The sequence below is a fragment of the Triticum urartu genome, chromosome 1A (genome assembly GCF_056163025.1).
Source record: "Triticum urartu cultivar PI428250 chromosome 1A, HENAU_Tu73, whole genome shotgun sequence".
In the NCBI taxonomy this organism is placed as follows: Eukaryota; Viridiplantae; Streptophyta; class Magnoliopsida; order Poales; family Poaceae; genus Triticum; species Triticum urartu.
In genome coordinates, this window is record NC_141873.1 from 513,474,619 (window position 1) to 513,489,308 (window position 14,690).

Below are 14,690 nucleotides of genomic sequence, written 5' to 3' on the forward strand. Positions count from 1 at the left end.
GGCGACGGCGGCGGGGGATCGCGGCTGTACAGCGGGGTGAGCGGGGCGTCGGTGTGCGCGTCCATGGGTGGGTGGCAGGGCGCCGGCGCCGGCGCGCGCGGGGCGTAGGACGAGGAGAGGCGAGAGTGCGGCGCGAGCGCTCGAGTGTGCCGCGCGCTATAGCTGGCGCCCGAAATACGCCGTGCGGGTAAGTGTTTTCAACCGCGCGCCCAACCCGTTATAGCACGCGCGCCGTTTTTGCGCGCCCGCTGGAGCGACCCGCTGCGTTGCGCGCGCGCTAAAACAGCCTAATTTGCAGCGCGGCGCTAGTTTAGCATGGCTATTGGAGATGCTCTTAGGCAACTGCTAGGCGCCAGTCGGCTCGCCAGCCATAATGATCGAGACACGTCGAAGGGTCAGATCGATGGATCCCAGAGTTGCCCTCACCTGGCCATATGGGTGGCCCGGCCCGACGCGGCCATATATAAAGGCCTGGCACGCTACGAACCATGTAGGCGAAATCATTAGTACCCTTTTCCACCCCTAAAAAAAAGATGAATACTCTTTTCAATGATCATTCATATCTTTCCATGTTGTGATAAGTGACGTACTACATGTGCGTCATATGTCCCAACTAGGGAGTCTTGCAGATCTTCAAAATTAGTTCTCAAGTTGATACATTTTGACTAACTTTATTTTCATGAAAAAATGGACAAAAATACTAATAGGAAGCACATTTTTTTTCATTTCGGAAAGAGGCATGTCTGTGACTATCACGGAAGCAAATCCATGCCTCCACAGGAAGTAACCCGTACCTCTCGTGCAAGGAAAAAAACACATCTTTTCCGTTTTCGAGAGGCCTACATCTCGCGAAAGCAAATTCTTGTGGAAGCAAAATCGTGTCTCTCACATTTTTTCCCATTTTTGAGAGGCACGGCTTGCATCTCGTGAAAACAAATCCATGCGTCTCCCAGAAGGAAAAAGAAACGCGCCTTTTCGTTTTCGAGAGGCACGGCCGTGCCTCTCACGAAAGCAAATCCTTGCCTCTCGCGGAAGCAAAACCGTGTCTCTCGCGGAAGGAAAAAATGATTTTTTTTTCGTTTTTGAGAGGCATGGCCATGCTTCTCGCGGAAGTAAATCCGTGCCTCTCGCAAAAGCAAAACCGTGTCTTTCGCGGAAGGAAATCCGTGCCAAACAAAAAAACATGTTTTTTCACACAAAAATAAATTTCGGTCCAAAAGCTAAGAAAGACTGGTGGAAAACAAAAAAGCTAAAAAAACAATCTAAAAGCTGAAAACACATGCGAAAAATAAAAAAAAACTAAATCCAATGAGAGAGCCCGAAGCGCTACACGTGGCGGCGGCTCGCGTCTTTAGTGCTTGTTATACGATTTCCACAAGGAAAACGTTTGAAATCAACCGGATGATAACAGAGAAAGATAACCCCCCCCCCGCTGCTTGACACGTGCCCTGGGCCCATCCACCGCTTTCCACCAGCAGCGACCTTATCTCTTCTTGCTCTCTCTTCCCCACACGTTATTCCCCACTCCTCCTTTTCCCCCTCCCCGTCTCTGTTCGTCAGAGAGATGCTCCCATGGCGACGCAACAACAGCAACTCCATAGAGGCAAACCAGGAGGAGCCACGGCGCACCACCTGCTGCATCTCGCGGCTTACTGAAGAGCCGTGAAGCCCCGCGCGCCACCAGCTGCGGTGCTGCAACCCCATGGAGGCGACGCAACACGAAGGGGAGAGGCGGCTGCTCGCCGGCGAATCCCGGTGCTTGCGACGTAGCTAGCCGCTGGCGAATCCCGGTGCTTCCGACGCAGCTGCTCGCCGGAGAATCCCAGTGCTTGCGATATAGCTACTCATGGTGACTCCCGGCGCTGCAAGCCGGATGTGAGCGCCATGGTGCAGGGGATCAATTGGCCCTGAGACGCAATGCTCACCAGCTGCTCGTCGGCGGCTCCTGATGCGGCACGCCGGATGGGGGCGCGGCGGTGAAGGGTAATTGTTGCTGCGATGCAGCGCTCATCACTGGCTGCCAGGGTTGCAATGAAGCTTCGTCGGAGTTGCAATGGAGCTTCGTCGGAGCCGTCGGTGTACCGTTGGAGCTCCGGCGAGGCTGCAATGGAGCTCGGCCGGAGTTGCAATGGAGCTTCGCGCGGAGCTGTCGGTGCTGCATTGGAGCTACGCCGGAGTTGCAATGGAGCTCGCTGGAGTTACGCCGGAGTTGCAATGAAGCTTTGCCGGAGCCGTCAGTGCTGCGTTGAAGCCCGCCGGGTCTGCAATGGAGCTCGTTGGACGCTACCAGCGCTGCGTTGGAGTGGTGGAGCTCTGCCATGGGTGCAATGGCGCTGCTGCGTTGAGCTGCCGTGCCGTTGCTGTGATCCAACGGCCACCAGCACACTGATCAAACGTCTACCTAGGCGGATGATTTCTTTAGAGAAATCATCCGGCTGATTTGTAGTAGCCCCCAAAAATGATTATGTTTAATACTGCAAAAACTAGCACTGTTGTGATTCGAGAGCGCGACATCTACGTTTAATTCTACCTACAGTAACCAGCTATCCAATGTACCGGATGTGATTTATATCCACCATTTTCCTCTTTTCTTCCTTCTTCTTTTTCTGTTCTTTTTTTTCTTTTTCTTTCCTCTTTTTCTTTTTGTCCCTTTTTTCTTTCTTTTTCTCAAAATGCGTGAAGTTTTCTTTATCAAAATTGAAAAAAATTGAAGACCTAGTGAACTTTTTTGAATTGATGAAAGAATTGAATTCATGAACTTTTGCTGAAAATATGTAAAAAAAATTAAAAATCCAGTAAAAAATTATCAAAATCGAAGAACTTTTTTCGAAATCAGTGAACTCTTTTCAAAATCCGATGAAGTTTTTTGAATTCATGAACTTTTTTAAAAAAATGATGAACCTTTTTCGAATCCTTAAACTTTTTTTCAATATCAAATGAACTTTTTTTATCAAAATCGATGAACTTTTTTTCAAAATTCGGTGAACTTTTTTTAAATTCATGAACTATTTGCCAAAATTGATGAACTTTTTAGATCTTGCGAACATTTCGTTTGAAAGTCCATGAACTTTTTTAAATTGGGAATTCTTTTGGTAATTTTTGTTTTTCAAAATAATTTATACTGGGATTGAAACAAGGGTCAAATAGTGTTGTTTTCAGATATAAAACATCAATTTGATTGTGGTGCAATGGTTATTGAGCCAAACCTGACGACCTAGGCACGCGGGTTCTGAAGAAAATATGCCCTAGAGGCAATAATAAAGTTGTTATTTATATTTCCTTATATCATGATAAATGTTTATTATTCATACTAGAATTGTATTAACCGGAAACTTAGTACATGTGTGAATGCATAGACAAAACAGTGTCCCTAGTATGCCTCTACTAGACTAGCTCGCTAATCAAAGATGGTTAAGTTTCCTGACCATAGACATGTGTTGTCATTTGATAAACGGGATCACATCATTAGAGAATGATGTGATGGACAAGACCCATCCGTTCGTTTAGTTTTATTGCATTGCTTTCTTCATAACTTATACATATTCCTCTGACTATGAGATTATGCAACTCCCGAATACCGGAGGAACACCTTGTGTGGTATCAAACGTCACAACGTAACTGGGTGATTATAAAGATGCTCTACAGGTGTCTCCGAAGGTGTTTGTTGGGTTGACATAGATCGAGATTAGGATTTGTCACTCCGAGTATCGGAGAGGTATCTCTGGGCCCTCTCGGTAATGCACATCACTATAAGCCTTGCAAGCAATGTGACTAATGAGTTAGTTACAGAATGATGCACTACGAAACGAGTAAAGAGACTTGCCGGTAACGAGATTGAACTATGTATGATGATACCGACGATCAAATCTCGGGCAAGTAACATACCGATGGCAAAGGGAATAACATATGTTGTTATGCGGTTTGACCGATAAAGATCTTCGTACAATATGTAGGAACCAATATGAGCATCCAGGTTCCGCTATTTGTTATTGACCGGAGATGTGTCTCAGTCATGTCTACATAGTTCTCAAACTCGTAGGGTCCGCACGCTTAACGTTCGATGACAATTTGTATTATGAGTTATGTGTTTTGGTGACCAAAGTTTGTTCGGAGTCCCGGATGAGATCACCGACATAACGAGGAGTCTCGAAATGGTCGAGAGGTAAAGATTCATATATTGGAATGTTGTATACGGACACCAGAATGGTTTCGAAGAGGTTCGGGGATTTATCGGAGTATCGGGAGGCTATCGGAACCCCCCCGGGAAAGTTAATGGGCCTAATGGGCCATAGTGGAGAGGAGGAGGCAGCCACAGGAGGTGCCCCCCAAGCCCAATCCGAATTGGACAAGGGGTGGGGGCGCGACCCTCCCTTTCCTTCTCCCTCTCCTCCTCTTTCCCCTTTCCCGTCTCCGTTGGAAGAAAGGGGGAGCCGACTAGGACTAGGAGTCCTAGTGGGACCCCCCCCCACTTGGCGCGCCCCTAGGGGCCGGCCGGCCTCCCCTCCTTTATATACGTGGGCAGGGGGCACCCCAAAGGCACAACAGTTGTTCTCTTAGCCGTGTGTGGTGCCCCCCTCCATAGTTTACTCCTCCGGTCATAGCGTCGTAGTGCTTAGGCGAAGCCCTGTGCGGATCACGTCACCATCACCGTCACCACGTCGGCGTACTGAAGGAACTCTCCCTTGACCCTCTACTGGATCAAGAGTTCGAGGGACGTCATTGAGCCGAACATGTGCTGAACACGGAGGTGCCGTACATTCAGTACTTGGATCGGTTGGATCGTGAAGACGTTCGACTACATCAACCGCGTTAACCTAACGCTTCCGCTTTCGGTCTACGAGGGTATGTGGACACACTCTCCCCGTCTCGTTGCTATGCATCTCCTAGATAGAGCTTGCGTGATCGTAGGATTTTTTTTTTTGAAATTGCATGCTATGTTCCCCAATAGTGGCATCCGAGCCAGGTCTATGCATAGACGATATGCATGAGTAGAACACAAAGAGTTGTGGGCGATAATAGTCATACTGCTTACCACCAACGTCTTATTTTGATTCAGCGGTATTGTTGGATGAAGCGGCCCGGACCAACATTACATGACCACGTTCACGAGACCGGTTCTACCGACGTGCTTTGCACACAGGTGGCTGGCAGGTGTCTATTTCTGCAATTTTAGTTGAATCGAATTTGACTACGGCTGGTCCTTGTTGAAGGTTAAAACAACACACTTGACGAAAAATCGTTGTGGTTTTGATGCGTAGGTAAGAACGGTTCTTGCTAGAAGCCCGTAGCATCCACGTAAAACTTGCAACAACAAAGTAGAGGACGTCTAACTTGTTTTTGCAGGGCATGTTGTGATGTGATATGGTCAAAACTTGATGAGATATAAATTGTTGTATGAGATGATCATGTTTTGTAAAAGTTATCGGCAACTGGCAGGAGCCTTATGGTTGTCGCTTTATTGTATGAAATGCAATCGCCATGTAATTGTTTTACTTTATCACTAAGCGGTAGCGATAGTCGTAGAAGCAATAGTTGGCGAGACGACAACGATGCTATGATGAAGATCAAGGTGTCAAGCTGGTGATGATGGAGATCATGACGGTGCCTTGGAGATGGAGATCAAAGGCACAAGATGATGATGACCATATCATGTCACATATTTTGATTGCATGTGATGTTTATCTTTTATGCATCTTATTTTGCTTAGTTTGACGGTAGCATTATAAGATGATCCCTCACTAAATTTCAAGGTATAAGTGTTCTCCCTGAGTATGCACAGTTGCTACAATTCGTCGTGCCGATACACCACGTGATGATCGGGTGTGATAAGCTCTACGTTCACATACAATGGGTGCAAGTCAGTTTTGCACGTGTAGAATACTCAGGTTAAACTCGACGAGCCTAGCATATGCAGATATGGCCTCGGAACACTGAGGCCGAAAGGTCGAATGTGAATTATATAGTAGATATGATCAACATAGTGATGTTCACCATTGAAAACTACTCCATCTCACATGATGATCGGACATGGTTTAGTTGATATGGATCACATGATCATTTAGATAACTAGAGGGATGTCTATCTAAGTGGGAGTTCTTAAGTAATATGATTAATTGAACTTTAATTTATCATGAACTTGGTCCTGATAGTTTTTGCATATCTATGTTGTTGTAGATCAATGGCCTGTGCTACCATTCCCTTGAATTTTAATGCGTTCCTAGAGAAAGCTAAGTTTAAAGATGATGGTAGCAATTACACAGACTGGGTCCGTAACTTGAGGATTATCCTCATTGCTGCACAGAAGAATTACGCCCTGGAAGCACCACTGCAGGAGCAACTCCGGACATTATGAACGTCTGGCAAAGAAAAGTTGATGACTACTCGATAGTTCAGTGTGCCATGCTTTACGGCTTAGAATCGGGACTTCAAAGACGTTTGAACGTCATGGAGCATATGAGATGTTCCAGGAGTTGAAGTTAATATTTCAAGCAAATGCCCGAGTTGAGAGATATGAAGTCTCCAACAAGTTCTACAGCTGCAAAATGGAGGAGAATGGTTCTGTCAGTGAACACATACTCATAATGTCTGGGTACCATAACCACTTGACTCAGCTGGGAGTTAATCTTTCTGATGATAGTGTCATTAACAGAGTTCTTCAATCACTGCCACCAAGCTATAAAGGCTTCGTGATGAACTATAATATGCAAGGGATGGAAAATACAATTCCTGACCTCTTCGCGATGCTAAAGGCTGGGGAGGTAGAAATCAAGAAGGAGCATCAAGTGTTGATGGTTATAAAAACCACTAGTTTCAAGAAAAAGGGCAAAAGGAAGAAGGGGAACTTCAAGAAGAATATCAAGCAAGTTGCTTCTCAAGGAAAGAAGCCCAAGTCTGGACCTAAGCCTGAAACTGAGTGCTTCTACTGCAAAGGGGCTGGTCATTGGAAGTGGAAGTGCCCCAAGTATTTGGCGGATAAGAAGGATGGCAAAGTGAAAGGTATATTTGATATACATGTTATTGATGTGTACCTTACTAATGCTCGTAGTAGCGTCGGGGTATTTGATACTGGTTCTGTTGCTCATATTTGCAATTCGAAACAGGGGCTATGGATTAAACAAAGATTGGCTAAGGACGAGGTGACGGTGCGCGTCGGAAATGATTCCAAGGTTGATGTGATCACCATTGGCACACTACCTCTACATCTACCTTCGGGATTAGTTTTAGACCTGAATAATTGTTATTTGGTGCCAGCGCTGAGCATGAACATTATATCTGGATCTTGTTTGATGCGAGACGGTTATTCATTTAAATCAGAGAATAATGGTTGTTCTATTTATATGAGTAATATCTTTTATGGTCATGCACCCTTGAGGAGTGGTCTATTTTTATTAAATGTTGATTGTAGTGATACACATATTCATAATATTGAAGTCAAAAGATGCAAAGTTAATAATGATAGTGTAACTTATTTGTGGCACTGCCATTTAGGTCATATTGGTGTAAAGCGCATGAAGAAACTCCATGCTGATGGACTTTTGGAATCACTTGATGCTTGTGAACCATGCCTCATGGGCAAGATGACTAAGCCTCCGTTCTCCGGAACAATGGAGCGAGCCACTGACTTATTGGAAATAATACATACTGATATATGCGGTCCGATGAGTGTTGAGGCTCGCAGCGGGCATCGTTATTTTCTGACCTTCACAGATGATTTGAGCAGATATGGGTATATCTACTTAATGAAACATAAGTCTGAAACATTTGAAAAGTTCAAAGAACTTCAGAGTGAAGTGGAAAATCATCGTAACAAGAAAATAAAGTTTCTACGATCTGATCGTGGAGGTGAATATTTGAGTTATGAGTTTGGTCTTCATTTGAAACAATGTGGAATAGTTTCGCAACTCACGCCACCTGGAACACCACAGCGTAATGGTGTGTCCGAACGTCATAACCATACTTTATTAGATATGGTGCGATCTATGATGTCTCTTACCGATTTGCCACTATCATTTTGGGGTTATGCTTTAGAGACGGCTGCATTCACATTAAATAGAGCACCATCTAAATCCGTTGAGACGACACCATATGAACTGTGGTTTAGCAATAAACCTAAGCTGTCATTTCTTAAAGTTTGGGGATGCGATGCTTATGTGAAAAGCTTCAACCTGGTAAGCTCGAACCCAAATCGGAGAAATGTGTCTTTATAGTATAGCCAAAGGAAACTGTTGGGTACACCTTCTATCATAGATCCGAAGGCAAGATATTCGTTGCTATGAATGGATCCTTTCTAGAGAAGGAGTTTCTCTCGAAAGAAGTGAGTGGGAGGAAAGTAGAACTTGATGAGTTAATTGTACATTCTCCCGAATTGGAAATTAGTTCATCAAGAAATCAGTTCGAGTGATTCCTACACCAATTAGTGAGGAAGCTAATGATGATGATCATGAAACTTCAGATCAAGTGACTAACGAACCTCGTAGGTCAACCAGAGTACGGTCCGCACCAGAGTGGTACGGTAATCCTGTTTTGGAGGTCATGTTACTTAACCATGACGAACCTACGAACTATGAGGAAGCAATGATGTGCCCAGATTCCGCGAAATGGCTTGAGGCCATGAAATCTGAGATGGGATCCATGTATGAGAACAAAGTGTGGACTTTGGTTGACTTGCCGATGATCAGCAAGCCATAGAGAATAAATGGATCTTCAAGAAGAAGACTGACGCTGACGGTAATGTGACTGTCTACAAAGCTCGACTTGTTGACTACGATGAGACTTTCTCACCCGTAGCGATGCTTAAGTTTGTCCGAATTGTGTTAGCAATTGCCACATTTTATGATTATGAAATTTGGCAAATGGATGTCAAAATTGCATTCCTTAATGGATATCTTAAAGAAGAGTTGTATATGATGCAACCAGAAGGTTTTGTCGATCCTAAAGATGCTAACAAAGTGTGCAAGCTCCAGTGATCCATTTATGGACTGGTGCAAGCCTCTCGGAGTTGGAATATACACTTTGATAGTGTGACTTTTGGAGAAGCCTGTATTTACAAGAAAGTGAGTGGGAGCTCTGTAGCATTTCTAATATTATATGTGGATGACATATTGTTGATTGAAAATAATACAGAATTTCGGGATAGCATAAAAGGATACTTGAATAAGAATTTTTCAATGAAAGACCTCGGTAAATCTGCTTATATATTGAGCATCAAGATCTATAGAGATAGATCAAGATGCTTAATTGGACTTTCACAAAGCACATACCTTGATAAAGTTTTGAAGAAGTTCAAAATGGATCAAACAAAGAAAGGGTTCTTGACTGTGCTACAAGGTGTGAAGTTGAGTCAGACTCAATGCCCGACCACTGCAGAAGATAGAGAGAAAATGAAAGTCATTCCCTAGGCCCCAGCCATAGGTTCTATCATGTATGCAATGTTGTGTACCAGACCTGATGTGTGCCTTGCTATTAGTTTAGCAGGGAGGTACCAAAGTAATCCAGGAGTGGATCACTGGACAGCGGTCAAGAACATCTTGAAATACCTAAAAAGGACTAAGGATATGTTTCTCGTTTATGGAGGTGAAAAAGAGCTTGTCGTAAATGGTTACGTCAATGCAAGCTTTGACATTGATCCAGATGACTCTAAGTCGCAAACCGAATACGTATTTATATTGAATGGTGGAGCTATAAGTTGGTGCAGTTCTAAGCAGAGCGTCATGGTGGGATCTACGTGTGAAGCGGAGTACATAGCTGCTTCGGAAGCAGCAAATGAAGGAGTCTGGATGAAGGAGTTCATATCCGATCTATGTGTAATACCTAGTGCATCGGGTCCAATGAAAATCTTTTGTGACAATACTGAAGCAATTGCCTTGGCAAAGGAATCCAGATTTCACAAGAGAACCAAACACATCAAGAGACGCTTCAATTCCATCTGCGATCAAGTCAAGGAGGGAGACATAGAGATTTGCAAAATACATACGAATCTGAATGTTGCAGACCCGTTGACTAAGCCTCTTCCACGAGCAAAACATGATCAACGCCAAGACTCCATGAGTGTTAGAATCATTACTATGTACACTACTAGGGAAAACCCTAGCAGTAGCACCGGTATTTTGCCTATCAGTAGCGTGGGATGCCACGCTACTGATAAGGCGCTACAGCTAACATGTAGCAGTAGCGCGTGTCATCCAACACTACTGCTATACATGGATAGAAGTAGCGAGCTTTAGTTCAAAGTGATGCTGCTAATATCTGCAACGCTTTTTAGCAGGAAGCGCTACTGGTAAGGGAGCGCTACTACTAACTTTATTACCCTCGCTACTGCTAGTTTTATTAGTTTCTGTTTTTTTTCTGCATATTTGTTTTGTATTTGAACAGGCTTTATACAATAATCTTTAGCATATCATACACATACAAATGTAATCATAGCATATACATACAAATAGTCTCATCAAATCATGTCATCATCATAATCATCATCCAACACAAAGTGGTCTCTGGTCATCATCTCGAAAATAGTGATACAAGTCTCGATTACTTGCAACTACATCGTCATCCATCTAAACAATGATATACGTGAGAAGAGCTATCACTATGAGTGAGAGCAGAACTATTCAGTACATGAGTTCGTATCCCTCTCTCACATTAGCGTGAACCTAAACTAACTACTGGTTGTCACTCGGAAACCGGTACACCTAGGCCTGACACTCCGACTACTCGTCGTATACTCCTGGCGTAGCACTTCTTCGCCATTGATGATCTATGCACCTGCATCGTCACATGAGTCGATGATATGCAACATATATAGCTGAGCAACAGAAAGAGACAGACTTGCAAAAATAGAAGCAACATATCATAAGCATAAACAACGAAGTTCATCGTACCCAAAATGCCCTAACTAGAGTGATCTTTGCTAGTCGAGGTGGACAGTTTAATTACATCACAAATAAAGTCTCGTCGTGCATAACTCAAAGTTTTGTCATACAGAAAGTATGGACTAAACGGACACATTGTCATATATCGACAATCACTCCAACATGTCGTGCCATCCATCCAAGTCAGGGAGATAGTCCCCAAGCCTAGTGAAAGGCTTCAGGTCGAGACGCTGAACGGCTACGCGTGTTCGGACGTCTTCCCGCGACATTTTTCCTTCTTCGTAGAACATCCCTGTTTTTTCAACGACCTCCTTCATGATGATTTGGGCAAGTTCGCGCTGGATGTGATAGAACTCAGCTCGAAGTCGATGATCCTCGATATCTCCTAAGTTCTTTGCCCATTGCAGAATATGGGCATCGCCGGATGTAGGTGACATGCAAAGGTTCTGGTGATCCCGTATGTACTCCAGCATGTGGTGTAGGACATAGAATCCATCATTAAGAGAATGACTCGGTTACTGGATGCAGCAGAAGTCGGTCTTATGGCCGAAGGCGGGCCTGCCGTCCCTTTTCTTCTTGTCGTTGACCTCTCCACCCCATGCGCCGTAGTAAAACATAGCACTGTCGAGAACAGACTTGATGTGGGTGTAATCCTTTTTGTTAATGTTCTTCGACGAGTCCAAGTAAAGAGCGTGGGAGTATCAGGGGTAGAGGATGATGAGGATGGCGTGCCCACCGCTGCGCAAAATAAGTACACCTCAAATTAATTAGCCTCCACCGTGCAAATGAATGATTGAAATCGAAGGAAGGATATCCGCGCGGATGACTTACATGGGATGATAAGGCACGAGAATCGCCTCCTTGTCCTTATTGGCAAGCATGAAATTGACAATGTATTCATAGTGCTTTGCGCAGACTCCCAAGAAGCCCTCGTGCATGAAGTACGGGTCAGCGACACAGATATGAGGTATCTGCTCAACCCCGATGAGGTCGTTCATGTGCAAGGCATAAAGCAAACAAACATAAAATCCAGCTTCTTCAAGTGAAACATGTCGAAGATGTAATCGAATCGAAGGAATAACTTCTTCGTGGGGAATGTGTCGACGTACGACAATTGCCGCGGCACGTTAACCATGTACAGTGGGTATCCTGGATTTTTCAAGGCGATGAGGCCTTTCTCTATCCGCAGCACATCATCATGAAGTCTCCTTAGATCGCCGAATCTGGCCCCTAGCGCTGCTTTAGGTAGGATTGGTTCACCGGAGATATGCCATTTTGCCACACCGGGGATATCTATACGGTTTTGAACCTGAGGCTGCTGAGGTGGCTGGATCATAGAAGCAGCTTTGTTGCCTTTCCTCGGTCTCTTCCTAGGCTTCTTTGCTATCGGAAGGTCGTCTATAATACGTTAAGCCTTTGGAGGTGGCAATTCAGGCACCGACTCATGACGCTCAAACCCTAAGTAGGCGCCAGTATTCACATACTGTTGAGTGTCATCCTCATCCTCATCTATGGCGACATCACCAGCGACTAATGGAGCCTCTTCCTCACCCTGCCCGCTATCACCCAGCACAACAACCGACGCTAATTGGGTAGGTGGGGGTGTTGATGTTCATACCTAACCGCGTGCTTGTGGGTGTGCTCCCGGCCGCCTCTAGACGAAGCAGACTCTTTGGCCACAATAGGACCCACCCATTGCAATCACCATGCCGCCGCGGGGGCTCGTCGTCATCCCCCCTAGTATCGGAGGAGCCAAATTATCATGGCCCGGTTTGACACTGGCCACGGAAACCTTGAAGACATCCGGGGGGATCGGCCGGCCGTGGAACAATGGTTCCTTCAGCTTCATTATCGTCGCCTTCCCCACGTCCACCTTCTAGTCTCTGATGTTGTACAATACGGTGCACGGGGTTACGTCGGCCTGCAAAGACATGTTTGCGACGTGAGACATCTGAAAGGCAACGGAAACAGGAGATTATACATTTATTGAAGAGGCCCGGTGTGACAGATACCGTGAGGGCGTCAAGCTCAGCCAAAGACGAAGAACCGCCGAGCATGTCCGGTGCCGGAGGAGGTGCGGGGGGGGGGGGGGTGCGGGAGTAGGTGCAGGTGCTGGTGCTGGTGCAATGCTAGTCGAGCTGCTCCCGAAGAAGTCAACAAGGGGAAAGTCCGCTGCATTTTTTCTGGATTTTGCCTGCTCCAATTGAAAACGGCTGGAACCAAGACAGTAGACATATCTGCAACCACCTATTTTGCGGCAGCTACCGCTGTTGCAACTATCTCAGATGATTTCTTCTCAACCGCAATCTCAACCTTCTTGTCGATGTTTTCTTCAGTTAACCTCCGTCTTTCCTTTCTCTCCTCCATGGTCTCACGGTAGTACTTCCTCCACATGGCACCGTCTCTGACACCGTGCACGCGTCCATACGACGGCCGAGTCTCCACCGGGAGTCCTTTCAATATGTTCAACGCCTGGTTGAATGGAGTGTCCCACTTGGGCCTCGCCAATGCCTCAGACGGTGAGTCGCTTTCGGCCGTAATCCTATGCTGCTCTCTCTGCAAAAGGAACAAGGATCGTTTACAAATATGACTAAACATGCAGTCGAATTGAACAGAAACTAAAATTACCAGCGGTCTCATGAACTCCGTCGTGATCCAGTCCGTCTTGAAAACCTTCTTGACTGATTCCCAACGGTGCCGTGCCCTGAGGACGTCACGCTCCTGCGAGACGGTGAAGTCCGCCAAGGGGTCTGGGATGCCCAGACTTTCGCGTTCCGCATCCTCCTTGAAGGAAATATGCCCTAGAGGCAATAATAAAGTAATTATTTATTTCCTCATATCATGATAAATGTTTATTATTCATGCTAGAATTGTATTAACCGGAAACATAATACATGTGTCAATACATAGACAAACATATGTCACTAGTATGCCTCCAGTTGAGTAGCTCATTGATCAAAGATGGTTGAGTTTCCTAGCCATAGACATGAGTTGTCATTTGATCAACGGGGTCACATCATTAGTAGAATGATGTGATTGACATGACCCATTCCGTTAGCTTAGCACTTGATCGTTTAGTTTATGGCTATTGCTTTCTTCATGACTTATACATGTTCCTATGACTATGAGATTATGCAACTCCCGATTATCGGAAGAACACTTTTATGTGCTACGAAATGTCACAATGTAACTGGGTGATTATGAAGGTGCTCTACAGGTGTCTCCGATGGTGTTCATTGAGTTGGCATAGATCGAGAATAGGATTTGTCACTCCGATTGTCGGAGAGGTATCTCTGGGCCCTCTCGACAATGCACATCACTATAGGCCTTGCAAGGAATGCGACTAATGAGTTAGTTACGGGATGGTGCATTACAGAATGAGTAAAGAGACTTGCAGGTAACGAGATTGAACTAGGTATTGAGATACCGAGGATCGAATCTCGGGCAAGTAACATACCGATGACAAAGGGAACAACGTATGTTGTTATGCGGTTTGACCGATAAAGATCTTCGTAGAATATGTAGGAACCAATATGAGCATCCAGGTTCCGCTATTGTTTATTGACCGGAGATGTGTCTCGGTCATGTCTATATAGTTCTCGAACCCATAGGATCCGCACGCTTAAAGTTCTGTGACGATCGGTATTATGAGTTTTTGTGTTTTGATGTAACGAAGGTAGTTCGGAGTCCTGCATATGATCACGGACATGATGAGGAGTCTCAAAATGGTCGAGACATGAAGATAGATATATTGGACGACTATGTTCGGACACCGAAAGTGTCTCGGGAGGTTTCAGACATATACCGGAGTACCGGGGGGTT